General features: G+C 46.3%; 1 protein-coding gene across 1 annotated transcript in view; it reads right to left on the bottom strand.

Moving 5' to 3' along the window:
• SLC29A2 (solute carrier family 29 member 2) overlaps positions 1-13,124 on the bottom strand; it is a 44,951-nt gene extending 31,827 nt beyond the window's left edge. Inside the window, exon 1 of the mRNA XM_066582263.1 lies at positions 12,828-13,124. The gene's annotated coding sequence lies outside the window, so the exon portion shown is untranslated. The remainder of the gene's footprint in view (positions 1-12,827) is intronic.
• Between the last annotated feature and the right edge of the window lie 661 nt (positions 13,125-13,785).

Here is a 13,785-nt window from a genome sequence, read left to right on the forward strand (position 1 = left end):
GGCTCTGCCTGCCATAGGCTCTATAGGATATCTTCAAATCATGACTTGTTGGGTGGGGACAACATGAGGACCAGAGTTTGGGAAACACTGCTCTAATTCATGCCAGCACCATTGGAAAACTAAACTAGAAAACAAGCAGGATAACTGCCTGCATTACTTTACAGCAAAAAATCTAGGTCAGAGAGGAGAATTAACTGTAGCCTATAATGCTTTAGGAATGTACGTGGGGAACTTCAGGTAGTCGCCTTGCATATTTGATCTAGAGAGGCTTATGCCCTCTCAGCTGAGAAAGTACAGACGGATCAGGAAGGGAGAATGGACTCTAAAAAAGAAGGTGGAGAGGAATCCTCAGGCCAGTGACACATTGCCGTATTTTGACCTGCGTTTTTTTCAGTCCATAATATGGAAGTGCATCCTGGCCTGACCGAAGATCTCCTGCCCCGAACTCTGAGCATTATAGGAGACCAGCAGTCAGGCCAGACTGCATCTGTATTACAGATGCAAAACGGAGACAAAAATATGGCAATGCGTCACCAGCCTTATACTCGTATGCTATTTCGATAGACTATCTGATCCCTCTACTAATGGTAGGTTTGCTGGTTACAGCCTTAAACTGTACAAACAGATTCTCCAAATTCCTCCACTCCCTTGTGATACCAGGATATTGAATAAAGCATCTGTTTACATCCAGGCTATAAAAGGACTCCTCCGTAGAGTTCTCAGGGTTGCTGGAAAAAATAGGGAAGAATGATTTCAGGTTTTTATGGAAACCAGAAACAAGTTTTGGAAGAAAGAACAACCAAGTCTTCATGATAACTATCCTCCAAAATGGGCGAGTGAGCAGACTGCGGAGATAGTGTTGTTCAACATTTTTATAAATGATCTAGAGGAGGGTATTGAGAGGAAACTGATCAAGTTTGCCGACTACACAAAGCTAGGAGGGATAGATAACACTAGGGGAGAGAGAGGGTTCAAAAAGATCTGGAAAAGCTTGAATAGTGGGTGGCGACTAACAGAAATGCAAAGTCCTACATCTGGACAAGAAGAATGAAAAAAGCACATACAGAATGGGAGGAATTGGGCTAAGCAGCAGCACGTGTGAAAAAGACTTGGGTATACTAATAGATCATAGACTGAACATGAGTCAATAATGTAATGCAAAAAAGGCAAACACAATTCTGGGATGTATTAAGAGAAGCATAGAGTCTAGATCATGTGAGGTAATCATCCCCTTCTATTCTTTCTTAGTCAGACCTCATCTGGAATACTGTGTCCAGTTCTGGGGACCGCAATTTTTTAAAAAAGACATCGACAAACTGGAACAAGTTCAGAGAAGAGTTACCAAGATGGTGAGCGGTCTGCAAATCATGTCCTATGAGGAACGGTTAAAGGATCTGGGAATGTTCAGCTTGCAAAAAAGAAGGCTGAGAGGAGACTTAATAGCTGTCTACAATTATCTGAAGGGCTGTCACAGTGCAGTGGGATCAGTCCTATTCTCATTTGTACAAAGAAAGACTAGAAGCAATGGGATGAAACTGAAGGGGAGGAGACACAGATTAGGTATTAGAAAAACCGTGAGGGTGATCAATGAGTGGAACAGGTTGCCTGCACTGAGCAGAGGGTTGGAGCCGATGACCCTGGAGGTCTCTTCCAACTCTACCAGTCTATGATTAAAGTCACCTTAAGGGCTCCCACACACTTGTGTTTTTGAACGCTGCGATATCGCTGCATTTTTTAAAATGAATGTCAATGGGAATTTCTAATGTTAAAAATGCATCACAAGTTTGTGCGATGCGTTTTAACATTAGAAAATCCCGTTGACATTCGTGTTAAAAAAAGGCAGCGTTAATGCAGCATTAAAAAAACACAAGTGTGTGGAAGCCCTAAAGGCCTTGTTCACATAGAATTGGCAGATGCATGTCAAATAATAATAAACTTAATAATAAACTTTATTTGTATAGCGCCAACATATTCCGCAGCGCTTACATAGACAGGGGGAATACAGAAAGACAAAATACAAACATTACAGAACCACGGTTACATATAGTAATCAGTTGATGGAAACAATAGGGGTGAGGGTCCTGCTCCAACAAGCTTACATACTACAAGTAATGGGGTGATACAGAGGGTAAAGGGGCTGGAGATGTGCACGGTATGGCGAGGTGTGAGCGATGTTATACACATAGACAATGGTCAGACATTTAGCCGTGTGACGGCAGAAACGGTGTGACTGCAGGAGCGGTTTATGATGGCTAGCAGGGATTGCAGTCAGTAGGTCAGGGAGCATGTTATCAGGCGGAGTACAGAGAGGTTTGTTTAGGGAATGCGGTATGCCTCCCTGAAGAGGTGCGTTTTTAGAGCACGCCTGAAGTTCTGCGAGTCCTGGATTGCTCGGGTAGCCTTTGGTAGTGCATTCCAGAGGACCGGTGCTGCTCTGGAGAAGTCTTGGAGGCGGGAATGAGAAGTTCGAATGAAAAGGGCACTCAGTCTGGTTTCATTAGCAGAGCGGAGAGCCCGGGCTGGTTGATGGATTGAGATGAGGGAGGCGATATAGGGTGGCGCTGCATTGTGGAGGGCTTTGTGGATGAAGGTAGCGAGTTTGAATTGAATTCTGTATTTAACGGGCAGCCAGTGCAGTGACTGGCACAGGGCAGAGGCGTCCGAGTACCGGCTGTACAGGAAGATGAGCCTGGCTGCCGCATTCAGGATAGACTGGAGAGGGTAGAGTCTGGTGCAGGGGAGGCCGATCAGCAACGAGTTGCAGTAATCGATATTTCTGTCACGGATCTACCACAATTATCTGAAGCAGAAATCTGAGGCTGGGCCTTGGAATTTTGCAGCAGATTTGTATGCACAGCAACAGAAGAAATTCCACATCAAGAAGCAAATTGGCAATTCCTTTTTTTCTGCAACATGAATTTCAAAATCCACCTGTGGAAAGAGTCATGATGTGTGAAGTATAGCACAGATCCACACTGAAGTCAATGAGTTGTAAAGCAGATTCTAACGCGGAATCTCCGTCAAAACTCCATGTGGCCAAACAAGTAGCAGGGATACCTGGTCATGAGGAACAAGCAGAAGCTCCCTATGAATTCTTAAAGTATAGGCCCTTCTTACGATCCATGGAATCGTGAAGGGATCCTAGATCCTCAAGGAGGAAACCGTCCTTTAACATTTTGGCCAAGAAGCATCTATTTTAGGGGCTTCCTCCTATTTCTTAGGGACCTTTTTTCCGTCGTTCTGAAAATTCAGTGCCGAAATCTGCATGTGTAATAGGCAGATTTGTGACGTCAAATTGAAAATGGCTTAATTTTTGCTAGTAATTCCGCATTAAAATCCACATGCAGATTTTGGTGCGGATTTCTGCTGTGGCAAATTGCACTAGATGTTGCAAAACAATTCCTTCCCGAGTCCCTTAGACTCCTCATTGAAGGGGTATTTTCTATCTGGATTTTTCCCATTTACACTACGACCAACATCATGGCAGTCATAGAGCCTATTCTTTTCAGAATAGGTTGGGCAAGGCCCGACTGGTGCAACTCTCTATGCTTGGACACTACAGCCCTTCCGCCACATAGGATAACGAACACCACTTTCTGGGGACATCCGCATCAGCATAAGGGACACACTACAGATCCGTAAGTGATGCTCCAGATGCAGCACACATCCAGGTTCAGAGGTATTCTTGCGGACAGAAGATAGGCTACCCCTTGCAAGGACATCTCAGTTCAGCAAGAACCACCAATGGAGGGAAGGTGCATCATGGCAATGCAGGGAGGCCCAACTCAGGATGTCTCATTCAGCTGGACAGGAAACCCCAGGTTTCCTGTCGCTGGGAGGGAGGTCCTCACCAGAGGTGCGGTTAGGCATGGAAGTCCACAATTAGATCAGGATAACCCGTTTCCGTAAGCCCCATTAGGTTGTAGAGGATGTCCTCTGCTCAAGTTTAGTTAGCATTTCCTTTTTTACATTCCTAGATGATGATACAAAACAATGACATTTCCATGATAGCATACAAGTAATCCACAGGCATGGGAACTAGTGCCGGTCACCAGGATCAATGATCCCTGCAACAGCTGTATTTTCAGCCGGCCAATACTAGTTTACCCATGGTGAATGCACTGATGAGATCAGGCCATCCGAGAGGCCCTACGGGATGTTGGTTAATGGAGCATAAGAGGCTGATTGCTAATTCAGGAAATGTGCACTAAAGATCCAGAACAAAAAAAAGGACATATGCTGCCGTAAAAAGTCAGTATAAAATATCAGGGCTCCTCACGCAAACTACTGTTTTAAAACACATGTAAAAACGCATCGTGTTTAAAGCAGTCTGCGGGCTTCAGACAAACGTGTTAGGCCACCATTTTGCATGCAGGAAAATCCTGCGCGCATAATGCGGAGAATAGTACTATTTATTTCAATTGGTTCATCCCCACCTCAATTCTTTGTGCTTGTGGGCACAAAAAAAAAATAAAATAGGACCTGCTCTATCTTGTGCATGTTTGTGCATTAAAGAGCCCCATGGAGGTCTATGAGAGGTGCGCAAACATGCCCATCTTCCCACGCGTGTATGCGCTAACTCCAGAGCGTACTTGGGATCATTGGCACCACATTAGGATAATTAGCCACTTAAATCAGGGCGGGGCGAGTCCTCAGTATTTGCTTAGGCATGAGCGCAAAATACACTTGTTCACCGCGCAAAAAGATTGTGCAGGAGCGAGCGTATTGTGTAACGCGTTTGTCTGTCGACACCTTAATGGTGTATTTTTACAAGCACTTTTGTTGGGTTTTTGTATTTGTAACAATTTGCACACACAATTGTTGCCAATTTTGAAGTCCTATAAAGAAGCCGACGGACCAGAGAACAAGTCATTCCAATAGCAAGCTGGGTTTCGAACAAAAGGCACCGACCATAAAATGCTGCAAAAAGTACAAAAAATAATTGTGTATAGTGATTGATATAAAAGTCATTACAATATCAGTGCAAAAGGATAATTTATTGTAGAAAACTGAACACGTGAAGGGAGACTCTAGTACCCTGTTGTACCGCCTCTAGCTTGGATACAAGATGTAATGCGGGTGCACATGGAGGCTCTAGTACCCTGTTGTACCACCTCTAGCTTAGATACAAGATGTGATACAGCCTGGCACGGAGGCTCTACTACCCTGTTGTACCTCCTCTAGCTTGGATACAAGATGTGATACAGGTAGGCATGGAGGCTCTAGTACCCCATTGTACTGCCTCTAGCTTGGATACAAGATGTAATGCGGGTGCACATGGAGGCTCTAGTACCCTGTTGTACCACCTCTAGCTTAGATACAAGATGTGATACAGCCTGGCACGGAGGCTCTACTACCCTGCTGTACCTCCTCTAGCTTGGATACAAGATGTAATGCGGGTGCACATGGAGGCTCTAGTACCCTGTTGTACCACCTCTAGCTTAGATACAAGATGTGATACAGCCTGGCACGGAGGCTCTACTACCCTGTTGTACCTCCTCTAGCTTGGATACAAGATGTGATACAGGTAGGCATGGAGGCTCTAGTACCCCATTGTACTGCCTCTAGCTTGGATACAAGATGTAATGCGGGTGCACATGGAGGCTCTAGTACCCTGTTGTACCACCTCTAGCTTAGATACAAGATGTGATACAGCCTGGCACGGAGGCTCTACTACCCTGCTGTACCTCCTCTAGCTTGGATACAAGATGTGATACAGGTAGGCATGGAGGCTCTAGTACCCCATTGTACTGCCTCTAGCTTGGATACAAAATGTGATATGGACGAGCATGGAGGCTCTAGTACCCTGTCGTACCACCTCTAGCTTAGATACAAGATGTGATACAGGAGGCATAGAGGCTCTAGTACCCTGTTGTACCGCCTCTAGTTTGGATTCAAGATGTGATACAAGCAGGCATGGAGGCTCTAGTACCCTGTTGTACCGCCTCTAGCTTGGATACAAGATGTGATACGGGCAGGCATGGAGGCTCTAGTACCCTGTTGTACTGCCTCTAGCTTGGATACAAGATGTGATACAGGCAGGCATGGAGGCTCTAGTACCCCGTTGTACCGCCTCTAGCTTGGATACAAGATGTGATACAGGTGGGAATGGAGCCTCTAGTACCCTGTTGTACCTCCTCTAGCTTAGATACAAGCTGTGATAAGGGTGAGCATGGAGGCTCTAGTACCCTGTTGTACTGCCTCTAACTTGGATACAAGATGTGATATGGGCAAGCATGGAGGCTCTAGTACCCTGTTGTACCGCCTCTAGCTTGGATACAAGATGTGATACGGGAGGCATGGAGGCTCTAGTAACCGGTTATACCACCTCTAGCTTGGATGTAAGATGGACATGCAGACCTATAGGTTCCATATGGTATCCTGTGGAATATCACTCCACATTTGTTGCAACTGATTTTCTCGATCCTGCCAAGTCTTAGTCTCTCGAAGTTGGCATCCCAGATGGTCCCATTCGTGTTCTACTGGTGATATAGATGGCAAACGAGCAGGCTATGGAAGTGTGGGAATGTTGGAAAATGCCTCTTGGAAGCCCTGCCATGAGAGGTAACACATGTGGCTGCTGGATGTCCTGAACATATCACTGAGCTGTCATTGTCCTGTGTACCACTACTAGGGGGGACCGACTGTCATATACGATGCCCCTCTAGACCATCACCCCAGCAGTGGGGACAGTGTGCCGCTCCACAGCAAAAATTACGAAGAAGTGCGGTTTGGTAAGATATGGCACCAGACAAAAGAGATAAAATACTCAAAGTACTAAATAAATAATTTCAAAAATAATTATAAGAGTATGTCTAAATCAAGCAACTACAATTGGTATTACAGCCACTGGATAGTGGAGAGCAGCAACGCACTTTATTTTACGTGCCGAAACACGTCACAGCTATTTTTTATTAGCATTTGTCCTGTTTGTTTGTGTGTATTGAGTTTTCTCATTTTAGGTGTTACGTCCCTGAGATTAAATATCAAAAAACGTCACCCCTGATACCATGGTAGACTTTAATTTCCTCTGATTGACAACCCTTGCTGCCTAGGAGAGTCTCTTATGCCTGAGAACTCCCCTTGCTATATAAGTCTGCTTATTTTCCCTTCCTACTACTTATAAAAGTTAGCGCAGATCTGGTATTTTTTTCGTTGTCTCCTACTTTGGCTTGAGATTACATTCATTCATAGTTCCACAGCAAAGGCAAGATTGAGGCGCTCAACCCGAGGTCACCAGACAAACACAGCAGTAGCAAGTGCCCAAACTAAATCTGGATTCGTTGCTGAAGTCAACCTAGTTCCACTCTGTAGCAGTCCAATTTCACCATTCACCACTGCAAATGGAGGCAAACCACCGTTGCCTAAAAGGAAACCATTGTATAAAATGACAAGCACCTGGAGATGGTTCTGACTGAGACAAGAGCCTTTAACAATGGTGTCACCTGTCCCAGGATGGTGGACAACGCAACGGGGCTGCTCGGCTCTTGTCCGACGGTAAGATGATCCTACTGGTGGTCTTTTGAGGGTGGTCCTGTCGCCGGTCACCTTGTGCTAGTGCCCTCACGCAACCTCCTCATTCCTCTCCCATCTGACCAAAAACATCGAAGAAACACGGAACTACTAAAGCTTTATACAGAGTAGGCAACTATATTGACATGATATATGGATAGCGACTCTTGTATTTTTACTGCTATAGTGGATTCCTCAAAGTTGGTTATACATGCAAAGATTCATCTGCCCCAGGAACGGGAGTTTAGAACTTCTCAGCCCTTTGCAAGTTAACCCCTGAGTCTCCAAGTCAAAGCCACCAATAGGATTTATTTCTGCTCCTAGCCCTCTTCTGAACTGGTATAGCCGAAGATGGGACATGAATTCTTGTTGGCACCCATGCCTACATATGTGGACGAGGGAACCATGATGACCTTAAGGCCAACTTCACACAACCGAGTGCGATATTGGGGCACGATTTCCCTGCGAATGCGAGAAGCTTTTACATCACTTCAGAGAATCACGGAGTGTCTTCCATTGTTTTCAATAGCATGCGGTGCGACGTGGCTGCCGCCCCCATTGAAAACAACGTGTGATGCAAAGGCATGCCCAAAGATAGGATCGTGTTGCTCATGTGTGGCGCCATTCCAAATAATGGGGTTCATATTCGTGCAAGATTTGTGGAGATGGTAACCTGAACTTCCAACGCCTATTTTTGTTTTCACATTCCAGTTCTGATTCCTTCATTAATGGCTCATCCATACGTTTCATCGTAAGGTTTGCTGTGTCTCTTAGCATGGAACAGCAGGACATATTGTAGTACACAACGTCCCACAAGTCTGTTGTATAGAACCTTTGGGGCAGAATTCTGTGCACATGGCAATGAGGGATATCAAGGCCTCCGTCACTACAGATTGACTTCTATTTAAATTACTTCCTGATGGGAAAAAAATAGTTTGTCTAATTACACAAAATACTGGAGCAAAAATCAAGGCTGTATGTAACAACAGACTAATGAAAGAGAAGATGCGGTAAATAGGAGGAGAAGATGGAGCTGTACACAAGGAGGAAAGTGCAGAATTTATAGCTCTGATGAATGCAGAAAGAAATTGCGATGGGAACTATAAATAGATGAGGGGAAACAGCCGAATGCCAGAAACCAGCGAAAGGAGAGAAGATCCTTAACCAGTCAGGGGTGTAGTGCTGGCTTATGTCGGCCAGAGTTATAAAGTCCAGTATACTTTATATTCTTGTCATTTTCACCACTGAAGCAAGTAACAGGTCCTAAAGGAGAGCTGGAAGGAATCCGTTACAGCGCCTGAATCTGGCCATTATAACAGCCCGCCGTCTGTCCTATAGGCCGCTCACACAGGCCTTCTGTTATAGCTGCACTAGCCTCCATGCATGTCAATGGGGACTCTCCGACGAGAGGTTTAGCACAGCTTTTTTTTTTAGCATACGCTGAATCGAATACTGTATGTTTTATTTTACAGCGTTGCAGGGTGTTTTTGACGCCCTACATTGCCCATTGAAATGAATGGCGTGTTAAAAATGCTGTAAAACACAGTTTAATAGCATTTTACACGCCGCTTACTACGGCACCGGGAGGGGTAATAAAGCGGTGACATCATCAGCCTGCTCTACCTGCATTGTTATGGCGCAAACGCAGAGAGACGCTCACAAAAATGCTTCTCTCCACGCTGTAAAACACTGCTTGTGTGAGAATGGCCTTAGGGATCCTTCACACGGGCGAACGGGAAGATCGAGGCAAATATCACAACTTTTTTGCCGTGATTTTTTAAAATCAGTGCTGCTTTTTCCTCACTAAAACATCACTGCCGCTCCCTATTTTGCCACGATTTTTAAGCACAAAAGTCAACAGGAATTTTTAATGTTATAATATGCTTAACACGAAAGTCGCAAGTTCATGCAGTGCGATAAAAAGGAGGTTCCATAATCCCCACATTTATTGCTAAAGAGGTGTTATATTGTAGTCTGCCCCACAGGGACTTGTAGCCACTGTCCTTGCTGCTAACAGATGAAGGTTCTCATCAGAGACACCCCATCCTCAAGGGCTCAGGTCCGTGTTTACACCACGTATTACATGTGCGTGATACACCGTGGATGGAGTCAATGGACTTACATTGATACATTCACACTGACGTGTAAACAATGCGTGTGGATACACGCGAGAAATAGATTGCAGCATGCTCTATTTCTCCGCGGACACGCAGCGTGAGCCCTATATATCGGTATAGCCAGCGTATACAATACTGTCCATACGCCATACATTGAGTATAGACAGTGTTTTCATACACAACCTCGCTCTGAAACAGAACGGAGTATTAAATTAAAAGAAAGGTCACACTGCGCATGTGATTCGCAGTGCACACACAGCCATACGCGGTGTGCCAGCAGAGCCAGGGTTTACGAAAATAATTTGTGGGCATGAGCCCTTAGGCATGCAAAATCAGTCTCTGCCAGCAGCGGTGTCTGCGCGAACCCGCTCTGTCGCCAGAGAATCTGTACTGACGATGGACCCAGCGGCTTGCCGTCGCACAGCCGCAGTACCGATTTTTTTTCACATTTCTCTCTTTACACGTGTCGTCTCTAGGCGATGACGCGGAATTTGCAACCTGTCCACAATATTCATTGTGGACAGGCCATGGATCAGACGGCTTCCCTTAGATTCAACGTAAGCCGTCCGTGTGGAATCCGCACAAAAATGGAACATGCTGCAATTTTTCCTCTGCGAGCGGAAATGGCAATTGATAGTATAGGGCGGTATTTGCTGCGGATTCGCATGGCGTATACCTGCCATGGATTCCGCAGCAGATATTCGCCCCTGAGCAGGAGCCCTTACTTAGTTTCCTTTAAAAAGCGGAATACAATCAAAATATATACATCTAAGGCCAAATGCACACGGCCGGGTCGGACTCAGACTGCAAGATCTCGCAGCAGAATCAGACCCTGTGCCCGGCATTGACCCCCCGTGTACCTGTCATGGCGTGCCGCCGCACATGTGCAGTGCAGAGAGCTGCGTAGCAATGATGCGGATACGCCGTGCCTCGCAGCAGGACGGACGGCTTCCATTGACTGCAATGGAAGACATCCGTGGGAGCCTCGCAATAGAATACAACATGCTGCAATTTTCCATCACAAGCGGAAAATCGCAGTTAATTTCCGTTCGTGGCCATGAAAAAGCGTTTTCCTTGCATGTCCTATAAGGAGTATTTGCTGCGGGATCCGGAGGCGAACGCTCTTTCCGGATTCCGCAGTGCAAATGCGGCCATGGACCTTTGCCTGATGCAATTTGATTTGTTATCAAGCCCTCGTGTGGCTGTGTGATGTAACTACATGCTATGACTCACACTCGCCCATCATCACCATAGCATCTACAGGGCGGCCACGGAAAAGTACCTGCACCACATAAAAGACAGCTCAAAGAAAATCTGTGTTGCCCATAGCAACCAATCACAACGCAGCTTTCACTGCTGAGGTAAAATGAAAGCTGCGCTGTGATTGGTTGCTATGGGCAACACAGATTTCCTCTTAGTTTTGATAAGGTTGTGGGTCCGGCTAATTACCGGCGGCCGCCATACAACCATCTCCACTGGAATGTAGGTTACCAGGAAATATTTTATATAGATGTGATAAGAATAAGAGAAAATCCTGCGGCGGCTTCTGGAAGATTCCCTTCCCCTACAGAACGAGGCCAGTGGGCGACACCAGAGACCCCCACGCCGGTTTGTATGAGGACTTTCCTAATACCACTGAATTAGACATAAAAATAAGGGCTTAAACAGGCAAACACGTTTGCACACATTTTTGCGCTCGTGAAGCTCACACCCCCAACTCTGGCGAAGCGAGCCCACTGACTTCAACGGGTTCGTTCTCATGCGCAGGAATCGCTCAGCCTTTCTGCACGTTACGCAGAAAGCTGCCATAGAGGTCTATGGCAGGGTAAAGAAAAGCAAGCGGAAAGGTGTGAGCTTGGGGCCAACCCGTGTTCATGCGCACAGACACTCCGTTGTGGAGAGCGGATTTGCGTTCGTCTGTTGAAACCCTCATAGTTAGCTCGCTGTTGTGTGTGAACTGCCATCATTTAGTTGTTCCCATTCATTCATGACATCATTGAATGGCTGCGATTGGCTAACCCAGCGCCAGCTTTTATTGGCCGACGTGGCGCTGAGTTAACTAATCAGAGCATTAGATTGCTGGAGGCGGGACATTCAAGCCCCGCATCCAGAAAGCAATGCTCTGTCGGTGTGGAGGAGGATGCGACAGCCTGCAGCAGCTCCCTAGATCATTGTGGCGAGTATAGACCCCCCTGAGCCGCAGCTTGCGATTTTTTTGACTTGCAAGCAGGCTCGTACCTTGAGTTTTTGCTTGTAAATCAGAGCAAAAAATTCGGGAGAGAGCCTGCTCACAAGTCAAAAAACTCACAAGTCAAAAAGCTCACAAGTCAAAAAGCTCGCAAGCTGAGGCGCTCGCATCCCGAGGTACCACTGTATTTGGTATTGCTGCATCCGTAATAGTCCGATCAAAGTAACGCATTATTTACCCCGAACGATGAACATCGTCAGAAAAAAAACTAAATAAAGAACGCCAGGCTCGTGCTTTTTTGGTCACCCCGTCTCCAAGAAAAAAAATGTAATAAAAAGCAATCAAAAAGTTGTGTATTCCAAAATGGTACCAACTACAGGGCGCCCCACACAAAACGAGCCACCGCACAATTAGGTTGACGGAAAAAGTAAAAAGTTATTGCGTCAGAAGATGGCGGCAGAAAAGAGTTTAAAAAACATTTAATATCTTTGAAAAAAATAAGTAGTACAGCAAAAAAAAAAAAAACTCTACAAGTTTGGCATCGTAGTAATCTTACTGACCCACGGAATAAAGTTATCAGGTCATTTTTGTCGCAGTTCGTGTCATTATTTTTTCCCCCTCTCTCTCTCCACCTAGAATTTTTTACAAGTTTAAAAGTTTTTCAGTACACTAAATAATACCATTAAAAAATGCAACTCGTTCCTCAAAAAGCAAGCCTTCAGACAGGAGGGACGATGGACAAGTAAGAGTAATGATTTTTTAAAAGGCAGGAGGAAAGAATGAAAATCGAAAAAAAAAGGAAGAAAAAAAGGGCCATGTCCTTAAGGGGTTACAGCCAAATTAGGGCCAGCAGCCCTGGGAACGGCTCTGTGCACAAGGGGCGGCAGGGGCCCCTGACGTGTATGACAGGCAGCCCAGCTCCATGTGCTCGTGGGGCTTCCATGTGCTCGTGTGCCCCCTGCTGACCCCCCACACACTGAGCGCTGCCCGGCTGTGTCCGCCGCACTTACCTCAGAGGTGACTGCGCTGCCGGATAGCGGGAGTTTAGAACAAAAAAAGGCGCCGTTATCCTTCCCGCGTCTTCGTAGTGATGTCAGCGGTTTGTTCAGCGGCTCCTTGTAACCCCTTCACTGCCAGGAGGTGCCGTTGTCACACAGCAGGGAGTACAATGCATGTAAACTTTCTATGTTCCCCGTGCCACTTGTGCAGAAGGGAGTGTTGTACACGGTGCCCGCTGGGGGATCTCCAACAGCCGACAGCTCGGGGGCTTTCTGCAGTGACGTGTGTCCTGCCGTAGGTGTGTGTGAGTCCTCCACACGGGGAGGTGAATTCCATGGAAAGCTTGTGAGTCATTGTCACATTCACTCCAAGTCATAAGTGGTAAAAGGCCGGGCTCACAGGAGACGGTCGGACTGCATTCGGAAGATCGGCAGCGGATTCCAGCTGTGAGCCTGGCCGGCAACTCTGCGTACCTGTATCGCCCATGACTGCGGAGGGACACAGGCGGCCATGCGCAGTACAGGGGTTTATCACTTAGCAATGACACGGGTACCCGCAGCCCATATACAGTGTTCATTGCGTATGGGCTGCGGGTCACACGCCTCAATTGACATTAACGCGGAATCCAAGGTAAAATAGAGCATGCGATTTTTCTTCCACTTACGGAATACAATTTGTACCCGCGAGTGCATGCCTTTCAGCGCCAGCATTTTACCGCGGATCGTCTGCGCGGACGCCGATCACAGAATTCGCGATTCAAATCCAGTCGTGTGAGAGCGGTATAAGAGTGATAACAAGATGATCCGTCTGGAGCGAGCACGCTGCAGAGAAGTGAAGGGAGTTTGCAGTTTCTAAATTCACGGAAAAAACATACTATGTAACCCTGGCGCTATTCTGCCCACTCACTCTGCCGCCATCAGGTGCAGAATAGCGTGTTGTCATGACACTGGTGACATCACAGTCTGCGCT

The sequence above is a fragment of the Eleutherodactylus coqui genome, chromosome 11 (assembly GCF_035609145.1).
Source record: "Eleutherodactylus coqui strain aEleCoq1 chromosome 11, aEleCoq1.hap1, whole genome shotgun sequence".
Classification (NCBI taxonomy): domain Eukaryota; kingdom Metazoa; phylum Chordata; class Amphibia; order Anura; family Eleutherodactylidae; genus Eleutherodactylus; species Eleutherodactylus coqui.